Raw genomic sequence first — 14,219 nt, forward strand, 5'->3', positions numbered from 1 at the left:
GTGACAAAACAAGGGAGAAATGACAATTCATTGGATTATGAAGTGGTGAATGATTGTGCTATGTATATTGTGACTAAGCAACACAAGGAGGAATAGATATAAATATGTTGTATTAGAGTAATAAGGAGATAGAGTTTATTGATCTAGTTTTGAACCAAATGATTTTGGAAAATATTTTGAAAATGATTGAGCTATAGGTATGGAGCACACCCTAAGGGGGAGAATTTTTTTAAAAGATGTTTATTTGATTAAGCTAAAGAACAAGGACGTAATTATGTGTATAGTTTTGCATCACTAATCACTATGTAGTATGAAGAACCAATAAAGAAATTGTAAATATTAAGTGGCAGAAAGGTTGAATGAGAATCATTGAGTTCATTCTTGAAATTTCTTTAAGATGGCTATTTAAGCAGGGTTATAAGACAAAATATGTTACAAGTTGGAGGAATTCATGTATGCAAAGCTTAAGGAGTATTAGTGAGCTATGAAGGACTAAGATGACCAAGTAGTCTAGTGAAGAGTTCCTACAGACCAGTTATAGTGAGATGATTAGATATTGGAAAGAGAAGATCTCTCATCAACAAGTGGTGCAGATCAAAGGATCAAGGTATTGTTATATTCTAACCATCTTATCACATGAATCTCTTAAAAAAGTGGTCCTTTATTGTAAATATCCTAAGAGAGTAATCACTTAATTGTGAAGTTAAATTATTTTGTAAATGTAGACTTAACAATCTTATCTACTGTTAACAAAGAAAATCCCTCATAGTGTAGATCATTGGAAGTGATCAAAATTATACCTCTAACAAGAACTTTGTTATTGCAGTAGTGAACATTTATTCACTGTCATCCTCATTATAATTTTACCTTCGCTTGGGAGAGTTTTTGCATTACCAAATCTTGTGTCAAGTGTTGTTTAATTGTTTATGTGTTTTGCTCATGCTAGTATATGTTAGATTTAGTATTACATGTTATTACATGGTATTACATGATTGATTAGATTAAAGGTTTATAATAAAGAGGTGTATGGAAAATTATGTTGAGTATGGATTATGTTTGAATTGGTCAAAGTTTTGGAGATCCTAATTCATCCCCCCCACCCCTCAACATATCACTTTCCCATTATATTTCCAACTTCAACAATCTATAGAACTTTTCAACAATGAAGCTAAAAAAAATTCTCCAACTATTCTAGGTAAAGGTATTATCAGTCATAGAAATATCCATAAGTGTTGATTTATTCACCCAATAATTAAAATCTATTAAATCCAATGATATATTATGCCTTCCTCCATAGTTTTCGTTGGTGTAAATATGTATTTACTATTTAAAATTTACACAAGTTTACTTCGGTTAATGCATTATTTTATTATTTCTTAGATGAGACACTTTAGAGTTTGCCTACTTTTATGAGTTGTCATGTTGGCAACATAGAATTAAGCAACTCTAATTCAGCACATGGTATCTATAATACTAGAGTTTACATAATTAAGTGAGTTGTCATATATACAACACAATTATTCACACTTCTAATTTAGTACATGGTATTTATAACAATATTTTGCATGCTACACCTTTGTGGGCATATCCTCTCATTATCACACTTACTCCTGTGCTTAGTGGAGGATAACCCATATCTGGTGGACATGTGTTTGGCTGTATGACTTATCATGTTGCTGATTTCTATGCATTCTAGAAGCATTCTAGAGGCCTTTATATACAAGCACTCCTAGTGCACTTTCACATCACATATTGAATTAAATACATATTGATATTCTAGTCATATTCTTTCTAGTCTACTATTGTGGTTGTGTTTGAGTTCCTTGATCTTGGGTGAATTTTTTCCTAAGGAAAATTCTTATATGGTATCACATCTTGGGGAGATTCTCTTCACATAACCATTCAAGACCATTCTTGCTTCAACACCTTGACCTAAATATAGAGTATCACAGTCATTGGGAGTCTCTAGAGCCAAAGTGAACCTTGCCATTATGTCTAAAACATCAATTCGATGAATTGATTAAAGATTTTCCTATGCTGGGCCATAGTCAAAATTGAGGCAACATTTTTTTTTGCAAATCGGCAACCCAAAGGCTCAATTTGCAAAATTAGTATGATCATTTTAGATTAGATCTGTACATTTAACTTTTAGATCTGCGGTTTTTTTATCTACCTCAATAAAAAAAATTGTTGGATTTGCATTTTTTTTCTAGAAAATTGGCCATCAGGCCTGTAGGAGAGATTTTTTGTAGGTGAAGATTGAAGCTTGCTAGTGCAAATTGGATATTTGCATCACATTCAAAAGGTCAAAAAATGTACAAATTATATTTTGTTTCATCCAAATTGGACATCTAAGGCCAAATCTAGAGCCATTTATTTTTTGGAGGCACAACGGTAGTGATTCAAGAAAAATAATTACAGTAGCAATTTTCAAAAAATGATATCTCCATCATACAAAATCCTTTTTACAAGTAATTTTTTTTTGTTTCATGGTAGAGTTTCATGATCTACACATTGGTGTAGGTGGTTTGAGATCTTTGTTCTTGAATATTTTTATAACTCACAAATCCCAATTTTTGCCACTTCAAATGCTTAGTACGAGCTCATCCAGACACATAATCAAGTTCATTTTTTTTTAAGTTCATAATTTTTTGTTTACTTTCTAGATCTACAATCAGACTATAGGTTTTGTGGATAGAAATACTACTTTCAAAAATAGGCCTTGAATTGGCTATTGTAATTGCACTAAGTATAGAGTGCCCAAATCATATATTAAGGGGGGTTGATTGATTCCTTTTGCATTTTGGGGGGTATATTGATTAGTACATCATGGATGAGGAAGATTTAATTATCTTGACACAAAAAAAAATCAGCAATGGAGTCAATTGGTTATCACTTATCTTAGTCAACATAATGCATTGCCATATGTGAAAGGACTTTCATACAATAGTGATACTAGTTCCCTCATTTTTCATAAACTCTTTCTCTATATGGATATGGAGGTTATGGATTCACTTGATGACGTGAAGTCATTTGATTTATATGATTATTTGATCTATCTTTTGGAGTTGTATGGAGATATACACATTCTTCCATTCCTAAAAGATCTTTTACCTACAAATTATGCAACTGCATCCTCTCCAAATGAGATTTCACCTCCAGATGCTCCTATTACTACTACTAATCTAATTCTATCCACAAATGCTTCAAAATTAATGCAGCAGGATACTCCATGTCTTCCTACTTCAGCTTCATGAGACGACTTCTTTTGAGCCATTGTAGGTCTATTCATCGAGTATTAGCTTGAAGATGTGAGAGACATCATTGATGAGATTTTCCTTCTCTTTTTTGAGGCAAATAATTTATCCACTGCCATAGTGATTGATTCATGTACTTCAGCACTATAGGGTACACTTTGCCTTCTAGCTCAAACATCTGTAGATGACTTCTTGATAGACATTGAATGTTTGATTGTGGAGTCTGACATAGTAGATTTGGGAGACATCTTTGATGATCTATACCTTCTCTTTGATGAAGCAGATACTTCTCCAGTTGTGGTGAGGGCTCACTTTGACCCTCTTATCCATTCTCTACATGATCATTCTTCACAGGTTGATATGATTATGGATCCTTATGTACAATAGTTGTAGGAAGTCTCTTTATCATTTGAGGAGATAGTTTATTCTTTGAGGCATGTTCTACATCCATCCTTGCTAGATCTACACTTCTTTTCAATAGTATTGGAAGGAGCAACCATCAGTATTGACACAGGTACAGTTAAGCAAGTTTTAGAGACACCTTTCATCATCGAGATTCTTTCTACACATAGGGAAAGCATCTCACTTGTACCTTTTCCATTTGTTTCTTCTAAAGGGGATGAACATCATTCAGTGGTCATGGATCAGCTTCTTTCTTGGAGTTTTTATCACTGATTAGCACTCTTCATTATGGGGGGCAGGGGGGAAATACCTTATCTCCTTCTCTTTCATGGGGGGAAACTTTTTCCTCTTATGGGGTTTTTTTCTTATACTCCTCTTTTGTATATATTTCATGTATGTCATAATGGGGGGTGTTTATTACTCCATCCATCCATGCATCTTGCTTTTTCATCTCTTTTTGGGAGAAGGTTTTTCCCATGAGGTTTTCCCTCTTTCTCCGCTTTATGAGAGATCACATTGCATTATGTACATGGGTATCTAACATGGCCTAGTAGCCAAGACCCATCTTGCATTTCACCTTATCTTTTGTAAGCTTAAGTGCATTCCCCTAAGTTGCACTTAAGGGGGTGTGTTAGTGTAAATGTGTATTTACTATTTACACTTTACTTAAGTTTACTTATATTAATACATTATTTTATTATTATGCATTATTTTATTATTTCTTAGGTGAGACATTTAGGAGTTTGCATACTTTTATGAGTTGTAATGTTGACAACATAGAAGTAAGCAACTCTAATTTGACACATGGTGTCTACAACACTAAAGTTTGCATAATTAACTAAGTTGTCATGTAGATAACATAGTTATTCACTCCTAATTTAGCATATAGTATCTACAACATTATTTTGTGTGCTACACTTTGTAGGCTTATCCTCTCATCATCACACTTACTCATGTGCTTAATAGAGGATAGCCCATATCTGGTGGACATGTGCCTAGCTATATGAGTTATCACGTTGCTGATTTCTATGCATTCTAGAAGCATTCTAAAAGTCTTTATATATTGTCACTCCTAGTGTACTTTCACATCACATATTGAATCGAATACATATCGATATTCTGATCATACTCTTTTTGGTCTACTGTTGTGCTTGTATTTGAGTTCCTTGATCTTGGGTGAATTTTGCCCTAAGGAAAATTCTTACAATTTTCATTATTATTTAAGATTATATTAAAATCTCAATAAAATATACTTTGGGGGTTTTTATAAGACCTAACAAAAAAATGATATTATACTAGTTGGATATTTTTACATTTGTTTTGATACATCTAGAAACATTAATTAAGAAAAAAATAAAATTAGTTTTGATATTTCATATTAAAAAATTATTTAAGTTTCTTTCCACTTTCTAAGAAATAAGGGAAATAGCTCTAGGGCCCCAAATGATGACCAACCCACCACACGCTCCATCTATAGGGATACCAACAATATTTCTCATACCAAGTTTACTTTTCAAAATGTCCAATTTAGATGAGTATATTTTATTCTTCTAAATTAGGAAAGCTCAAGATTAAGAGATCTTATAACATGATTAATTATTTTCTTTTTGATAGAGGTATTTAAGCCCCTAACCTTCCATGTGAGGAGCTTCATTATTCCTTTGAAAGGGCCTTCCCTTTCCCTACAATAAATATATTTGTAAGTTTAGTCTTTACTTCACATTCCTCATCTTTAGTTCTTAATTCTAATAATGATTTCCTTCCTCTTTTTCATTGACCTATGTACAATTCAAAATTCTTGAGTTCTCATCAATATGAAATAATGGTAAAGTTACTTGTACATTGACCCACCAATTTTTCCATATATCATAATTTTGTCCATATTCTCCATGCACGAGATTGTGCCTTCAAAATGGAAGACCTTTTATCAACATTTAAATTACTAATATGGAATTATTGATGATATAATTAGAACAATTTGACCTAGTATCATAATTAATATGAGATGATTTCTCCAGTGGGATAAAATTTTGTTGTAGTCTTTTCACAAAATTGGTAGTTGTCTAGATTGAGTGGGCAGTCAGTGAAAATAAAATCTAATGTTTCCCCATTTGACCTATCCAATACAATTATGGGATTTTTCATAATATTCATTTTTTTTAAGAAAAAAGTTACAACCTTGCTTTATTACACTAGTTGCTCCATATTTGCATGGACTATTACAACTTGATAAATGAATCAATTAGAAACCATTCAAATGCTAATAAGCACACAAATGCATGAAGCTTCCTCACAATTTCTATATTAATTTGTTCATTGGTTTTTTTTTTAATAGAAGATTTGCAAGAAAATGTTTCTTAGCTTTGTACCTTTTGGCATTATCAAACTTCTTCTACATATTTGATTTTTCCATTGCCTCCATTTTTTTAAGCTTCAAATAGATTACAATTTTTTTTCATTATAAATAACATTTTCATTCATTGCAGATTTCATATAAGACAGAAATTTTCAATAAGAGGAAAGGTTACATATTTACTACTACCATCATAAATTATAAGGTATGATCATTTACCATAAATAGATTTGATTTTTGTTTGTGCACAAATTTTGTTTCTATTCTATAAATTGACTTGTGCTTCTCAATCTATATTTTATTATCTACTTGTCTTGATCAATAACCAACCCATAAACAAGTGACACCATTGTCACTCTACATTGTGTAGACATCGTGGCTAAACACATTCTTAGAAAACCAGAGTAATGAATGAGTGGCATTCTTAAGCTCACCTTTTCCTTTAGACTGATAAGATACTTTCGCCGATTCATTCATGGTATAAACTACCACCATAGCCTTGTGAATAAAAATAAATCATGACCTTAATATTTTCACTCGACACTAACTATTGTTGAGTGCCAATTTTTCTTAACACGTTAAGGAGCCGAGTGCCAGGAGGGTGCCGAGTGAGCTTGGCACATGAAGGAGCTGAGTGAACTCAACACTCAAAGGGCAACTCGGCACCAATGGATGCCGAGTAAGCTCAGTTTGAACTAAAAAAAAATTCTACCAAAGACACTATCGAGTGATAGAACTTATAACGTGAATGTTTCCACCATTAAAACCAAAGAGCCAAAACTTAAAATATTCAACAATAATATTCTCAAATGCAATGTATAGAGGAAGAATAATGGATTTATGTGTGCTTTCTTTCTATCTATTCAAATTTGAAATAAAACATTACGAAATCTAGGAGCATTAAACTTCAACCAGAAAACCCTAAAATAATCCTAAAATTGTAAACTGATAAAACTTCAAACTTGCAGCTCTAATGGTTGCATACAATAACACCTAGAGCAATCACTACTTTACAGGTCAAATCAAGAAATGACAAACTTACAAAATAACTAGAAAGGAAACATGTGCAACTGTAGGCACAAAACAAGCTTCCTTCTATCCTTTGCACGACTGATCAACAGATCACTATTTTTTCTTCTTCTTCCTTCTCTACAACTTCTAGTCTGCTCAACTAGCTCTCTCTCTCTCTCTGATTGGATGAATGTGACACATTACTTTTGTCTTACTGAAAAAATGTTTTCCCCCTCATTTCTAAATTTGAAAAATTCACCTACCTATAATAATTTTTTTGAACATTCAGAGGTGGTAGGTGGGCATTTGGCTCCAAGGGAAAATGACTATATGCAACTAATATTTCAACACTCCCCCTTTGTCCTGAGACAAACAAACAAGGATCACTATTGATCCAAATTAACTACACCAAGACACTCTCTTAGGTGTACAAAACTTCTAATGCCTAATGGCTTAGTAAATATATCTGCTAGCTGCTATTCAGATTTGTAAAAATTCATCTTGATATCCCTATTCTCCACCAATTCTCTAATGAAGTGATATCTGATCTGTATATGATTACTTCTCCCATGGAAGACTAGATTCTTGGATAGTACAATTGAGGAAATTTTGTGACAATAAATTGTGGCTCCATCCTCTTGCCTTTCATTCAAATCTATCAAGATCCTTCTTAACCAAATAGCTTGACATATTTTTGCATTTGTTGCTATGTATTCAGCCTCTGCTTTAGATTGAGCAACAATAGGTTGCTTCTTGGCTGCCCATGAAATTGCACCCAATCCCATATGAAATACAGGACTGGAAGTGGTCTTCCTATCATCTATACTTCCAGCCCAATCACTATCTGTATAACCTACCAACTTGAATTCATTTGGTACTGTATACAAAATTTGGAATCCCTTGGTACCTTTCACATACTTTAGGATCCTCTTTCCTACTTACCAATGAGAATCCTTTAGGGTTTCCATATATCTGAAAATCAAACTTATTGCATGCATCAAGTCTGGCCGAGTTGCAGTCAAATACATTAAACTTCCAACCATACTCTTGTATAGTGTTGGATCCACTCTCTTGCAAGAGTCTTCCTTGATCAACTTTAGACCTATTGTTGTTGGTGTGGAGGCTAGCTTACTATTTTGCATTTTGAATCTCTTCAAGATCTACCCTGCATATTTTTCTTGAGAGATGAAGATGCCATTGTGCATTTGTTTTACTTCTATGCCTAGAAAGTACTTCAAGAGACCAAGGTCTATCATTTCAAATTCATTTTTCATGGCCTCTTTGAACTCACCAATTAGAGCCTTATCATTACTAGTAAAAATCAAATCATCTACATACAAGACAACAGTCAACACAATTCCATTTGTTGCCTTGATGTAAAGAGTAGGCTCACCATTGCTTTTGCTAAAGCCATTTCTCATCAAATATGAGTCAATCCTACTATACCATGCCCTTGGAGCTTGCTTCAGTCCCTAAAGAGCTCTCTTCAATCTATATACCTTGTGTTCTTCAACTGCAACTTCATAACCAAGTGGCTACTCCACATAGACTTTTTCCTTCAATACACCATTCAAGAAAGCAGACTTCACATCCATTTGAAATACTTTCCATTTGTGCTAAGCAACAATTTCTATGATATCATGCATGGTTTCCATTCTTGTAGCTAGAGCATATGTCTCATCATAATCTCTGCCATACTACTATTTGTAGCCCTTGACTACCAGCCTTGTCTTATGCTTATCAATCTTGCCTTCGACATTGCATTTGGTCTTGTAGACCCATTTCACTCCAATTACTTACTTTTTGGGAGAAAATTCAGTTAGCTCCTATGTCTCTTTCCTTTCTATAGCATCTATCTCCTCATCCATGGTCTTACACCATTTCTTCTCTTTAATAGCTTCTTCAAAATATATTGGATCACTATGAGAAAATAATGCAAAATTAACACTCTCATCATAACCTTCATACCTTTCATTTTGGTATATCTCCCTAAGACTCTTGGTCTTTCATGGTAATAGGGAGGAGAGTGTGAGATCAGAATCTTCACTGCTGCTGCTTTGCTGACTAGCTCGGGGTAAAAGCATAGATCTGTGTCACCGTTTGTGATACCAAAACTTGTTTTGGTCAAATCTCATTTCTCTATCAAAACTCAATTTTTTTCAAAACCTAAAATACCCTTTTATAGATCTTAGATTCAATATCATCATTATATAAATATTTGAGTGTTTTGATTAGTTATAATATGTTATAATATAAAAGTATTATAAGTCAATATTTCAACATTTCAGAAGATGCTCCCTCAAAAAAAGAAAAAAAATAGTAAATCATATCAAAAAGAAATTAAAATTATATTTATCTCTAGAGGAGACAATCCTCTTCACGAATATGTAATTTTTTTTCAAGAATGTATAGATTTGATAGGAAAGTTTTGACGAGAGGAAAAAACTATTTGATTTTGGTAAGGTCAAACATGATTTTTTATAACAAAGAAAATATACATCAAAAACAATTATTTCTTTTTTTGTGCACTAGCTGTACATGTCATCTATAAGATATTTTCAAATCAAAACAAAAAAGGATGATTTGCATATAATTGTTTGACGGTAACTACACCCTATATTTTTTATAGTTAAAAAAGGGACTTCAAAATAAAATAAAATGAATAAATTCTCACTCAAAAAAATTATAAAAATTATAGGCATAAAATTCATCCAATTCTACACATTTCATCAGTTTACATCATCTTCATATTTTAAACATAAATGCCATTTTTTTTGTCACTAATGTTGATCTGTCACATTCAGATATCACGTTTCTTTATAAAAGGTGCCATAGGTTTGTGCTTTTACCCCTCGGTCTTCACTATTACTTGGCACTAACACTCAGTCATGCCTAGAGGAGCTGAACAATGACTTAGGTTGCTTGCCTTTTCTTCTATCTACTCCCTCTTCTTATTATTCATCAGCATCCTCTTCACTCATAATTAGCACTTTACTTGAGGTGCTTGGTGACTTATTAGTTGGTCAATACCATGACTGATTTTCAAAAAATTCCACATCTCTTGAGAGAATCATCTTGTTGTTCAATGGGTCATACAATATGTATGCCTTTTATTCTAAGTTGTACTCTATGAAGATGCACTTCACACCTTTGTCATCCAATTTTTTCCTTTGCTCTTTAGGCAAATGTGCATATGCGACACATCCAAACACCCTTAGGTGTTTAACTGTCCATCTTCCTCGTGACCACACTTCTATTAGAATTCTATCATAGACTGCCTTTGTAAGACACCTATTAATTTGCTAAACTATTGTTGCCATAGCATCTCCCCAAAATTTAATTAGGACACCTTTCTATTTCATCATGCTCCTTGCCATTTCAACAATGCTCTTGCTCTTTCTTTCAACCACTCCATTTTTCTATGGTGTATAGCTGGTTCTGAGCTCTTTCTTTATGCCATGTTTCCTGCAAAAAATTACAAAAGAATTGGAGGTATACTCCCTTCCTCTATACGATCTTAGGACCTTGATATAGTGTCCACATTCTCTTTCAACCTGGACTTTGAACTCAAGAAACTTATCAAGTGCTTCAGATTTAGATTTTAAAAAATAAACCCATGTCTTAGGATTGAAATCATCAATAAATATCATGAAATAAGTACTCCCCCGAATGGAAGTAAATTGCATAGGACCAACTAGGTTAGTATGTACTAACTCTAATGGATATCTAGCCCTCTTAGAATTTTCAGAATTAAAGGGAAGCCTATGTTGCTTACCCAAAATACAAGCCTCGCACTTGTCACATGAATTTTCTATTCATGGAAAATCTTCTACCATTCTTTTATTTGACAACAAATTTAAATCAGCATAGCCAAGATGACCATACCTAAGGTGCCATAGCTGTGAAGGGTCTTCAATGACACTCCTTAGAGATGATTGTGTGAGAGGTGCAACACCAACTTGAGATGAGAAATATGTCTCTATCCTCAAGGGAAACATTCTATTCTTTGTCATTTGAACTGCTACAAGTAAGTTCTTGCTCCCATCCTTTTCATGAATGACACACCTATCATTCTCCATCAGTACATTGTATCTATTTTGAATGAGCTGGCCAATGTTCATCAAATTGTTCTTAATACTAGGGGAAAAATACACATTTTGTATTTCTTTCTTCTCACCTTGCTTGGTGTAGACCATAATAGATCCTTTGCCCACTACTGGTAGGGTTCCATTGTTACCTAGTTTAATATTAGATTTGAAACTCTTGTCATTGAATGAAAACAAGGTTTCATTACCACTCATGTGGTTGCTACATCCACTATTAAGGTACCAAACTTCAGAGCTTCCTTCTTCACCAACATTACACATGATGAAGGTAGTGGCATTGTTTCCACTTCCCATGTTCACATCGGCCACATTTTCTTGTCCTGACTCATCATTTTGCTTCTTCCAATATTCACTTGCATAATGCTCATATTTATGATAGTAATAGCATTCTACATTACTCCTATTTGAGTTATATTTTTTCTTACCTCCTCTTGAAGTATTTTTTGAGCTACTTGCTCCATTTTCTCTTCTTGAGCTTTCTGCTGCAACATTTCTTTTTCCTCCATTACTTTGGCCTCTGCCTCTAGAGTTTTCGCCTGAGCCATTTCTTCCTCTCCCCCTTCCTCTTGGATTTGATTGAGCCTTGAATGCTTGCTCTTGGGAAGAAGAAGATGTAGATCTGTTGATCCTATGCTCCTGGGTTTGAAGAATACCCATCAACTCATCCATTGTCAAAATAGTGAGATCTTTTGCCTCTTCTATGGTCATGACCAAATTGTCATATTTATGAGGTAAACTCCTCAATATATTTTACACTATCCTCTACTCTTGATAGTCTTCTCCATCTGACTTTAGTTGGTTAATTACATTGGAGGTCCTTGAACTGAAATCTGCAATTGATTCATTTTCCTTCATCTGAAGGTTCTCAAACTCCCTCATGTTTTGTAGCTTTACTATATGGACTTTATTAGTCCCCTTGAAGTTTGTCTCAAGGATATCCCATGCTTCCTTTGCATAATTTGTTGTCGCAATTTTGGAAAAAAATATCTCTATTTTTGTTGCATCAATCAAACTTAATGCCTTAGCATCCTTTCTCTTGACTCTTTCAACTAAGTCTTCTATGCATTTGTGAGACTAGCGGACTGAGTTGGGTCTATCACATGATTGAACCCATTAATCACAAACTCCTATAAATCAATTGCAACCATTATGGTCTTCATCTTCTTTGCCCGTGTATTATAATTTTATCCATTGAAAGGTGGTGGCTAGTGTCATATCTTTCATGCATCTCCTGCCATGACAAATATTCTAGAAAAATGCCCTAACTAAGTCTTCTGTTGCATCAATCAAACTTAATGCCTTAGCATCCTTTCTCTTGACTCTTTCAACTAAGTCTTCTATGCATTTGTGAGAGTAGCATACTGAGTTGGGTCTGTCACATCATTGAACCCATTAATCACAAACTCCTATAAATCAATTGCAACCATTATGGTCTTCATCTTCTTTGCCCGTGTGTTATAATTTTTTCCATTGAAGGGTGGTGGCTACTGCCATATCTTTCTTGCATCTCCTGCCATGACAAATATTTCAGAAAAATGCCCTAATTAAGTCTTATGTTTCATTAATCAAACTTAATGCCTTAGCATCCTTTCTCTTGACTCTTTCAACTAAGTCCTCTTTGCATTTGTGAGAGTAGCATATTGAGTTGGGTCTGTCACATCATTGAACCCATTAATCAAAAACTCTTATAAATCAATTGCAACCATTATGGTCTTCATCTTGTTTTCCTGTGTATTATAATTTTGTCCATCGAAGGGTGGTGGCTACTGCCATATCTTTCCTGCATCTCCTACCATGACAAATATTCGAGAAAAATGCCCTAACTAAGTCTTCTATTGCATCAATCAAACTTAATGCCTTAGCATCCTTTCTCTTGACTCTTTCAACTAAGTCTTATGTGCATTTGTGAGAGTAGTATACTGAGTTAGGTCTGTCACATCATTTAACCCATTAATCACAAACTCCTATAAATCAATTGCAACCATTATGGTCTTCATCTTCTTTGCCAATGTATTATAATTTTGTCCATTGAAGGGTGGTGGCTACTACCATATCTTTCTTGCATCTCCTACCATGACAAATATTTTAGAAAAATGTCCTAACTCACTGTGAATGTGGAGCCTCAAAGCTCTGATACCATGTGAATAAAATAAATCATGACTTTAATATTTTCACTTAGCACTAACTATTGCCGAGTGCTAGTTTTGCTCGGCACCTTAAGGAGCCGAGTGATAGGAGGGTGCCGAGTGAGCTTGGCATATGAAGGAGCCGAGTGAACTCAACACTCAAAGGGAAATTTGGCACCAATAGATGCCGAGTAAGCTCGGCTTGAAATGCAGAAAACTTCTACCAAAGACACTTTCAAGTGACAAAACTTATAACATGAATGTTTCCACCATTAAAACCAAAGAGCCAAAACTTAAAATATTCAACAATAATCTTCTCAAATGCAATGTATAGAGAAAGAATAATAGATTTATGTATGCTTGATTTCTATCTATTCAACTTTGAATTAAAACATTACAAAATCTGAAAGCATTCAGCTTCAACTAGAAAATCTTAAAATAACCCTAAAACTTTAAACTCATAAAACTTCAAACTTGCAGCTCTAATAGTTGCATACGATAACACCTGGAGCAATCATTGCTTCACAGGTTGAATCAAGCAATGATAAACTTAAAGAATAACTAGCAAGGAAACACATGCAGCGACAGGCACAAAACAAGCTTCCTTCTGTCCTCTGTACGACTGATCTACTAATCACTTTTGTTTTTCTTTCTTCTTCCTTCTCTACAACTTCTAGTCTACTCAACTGGCTCTCTCTCTCTGACTGAATGAATGTGAGACATTCCTTTTGTCTTATTGACAAAATGTTTTCCCCCTCATTTCTAAATTTGAAAAACTCACCTACTTGTAATAAATTTTCTGAACGTTCAAAGGGGGTAGGTGGGCGTTTGGCTTCAGGGGCAAACGACTATATAGAATTAATACTTCAACAAACCTTCCCTTTACATTTGTTGCTTGCATCTCAAACCAAACAGGCTAGGTTATAATTTTCATTGATAGTTGTTCTAAGTTATTGTGAAATAA

The sequence above is a fragment of the Cupressus sempervirens genome, chromosome 4 (genome assembly GCF_028749045.1).
Source record: "Cupressus sempervirens isolate cs-2001-9-10 chromosome 4, ASM2874904v1, whole genome shotgun sequence".
Lineage (NCBI taxonomy): Eukaryota > Viridiplantae > Streptophyta > Pinopsida > Cupressales > Cupressaceae > Cupressus > Cupressus sempervirens.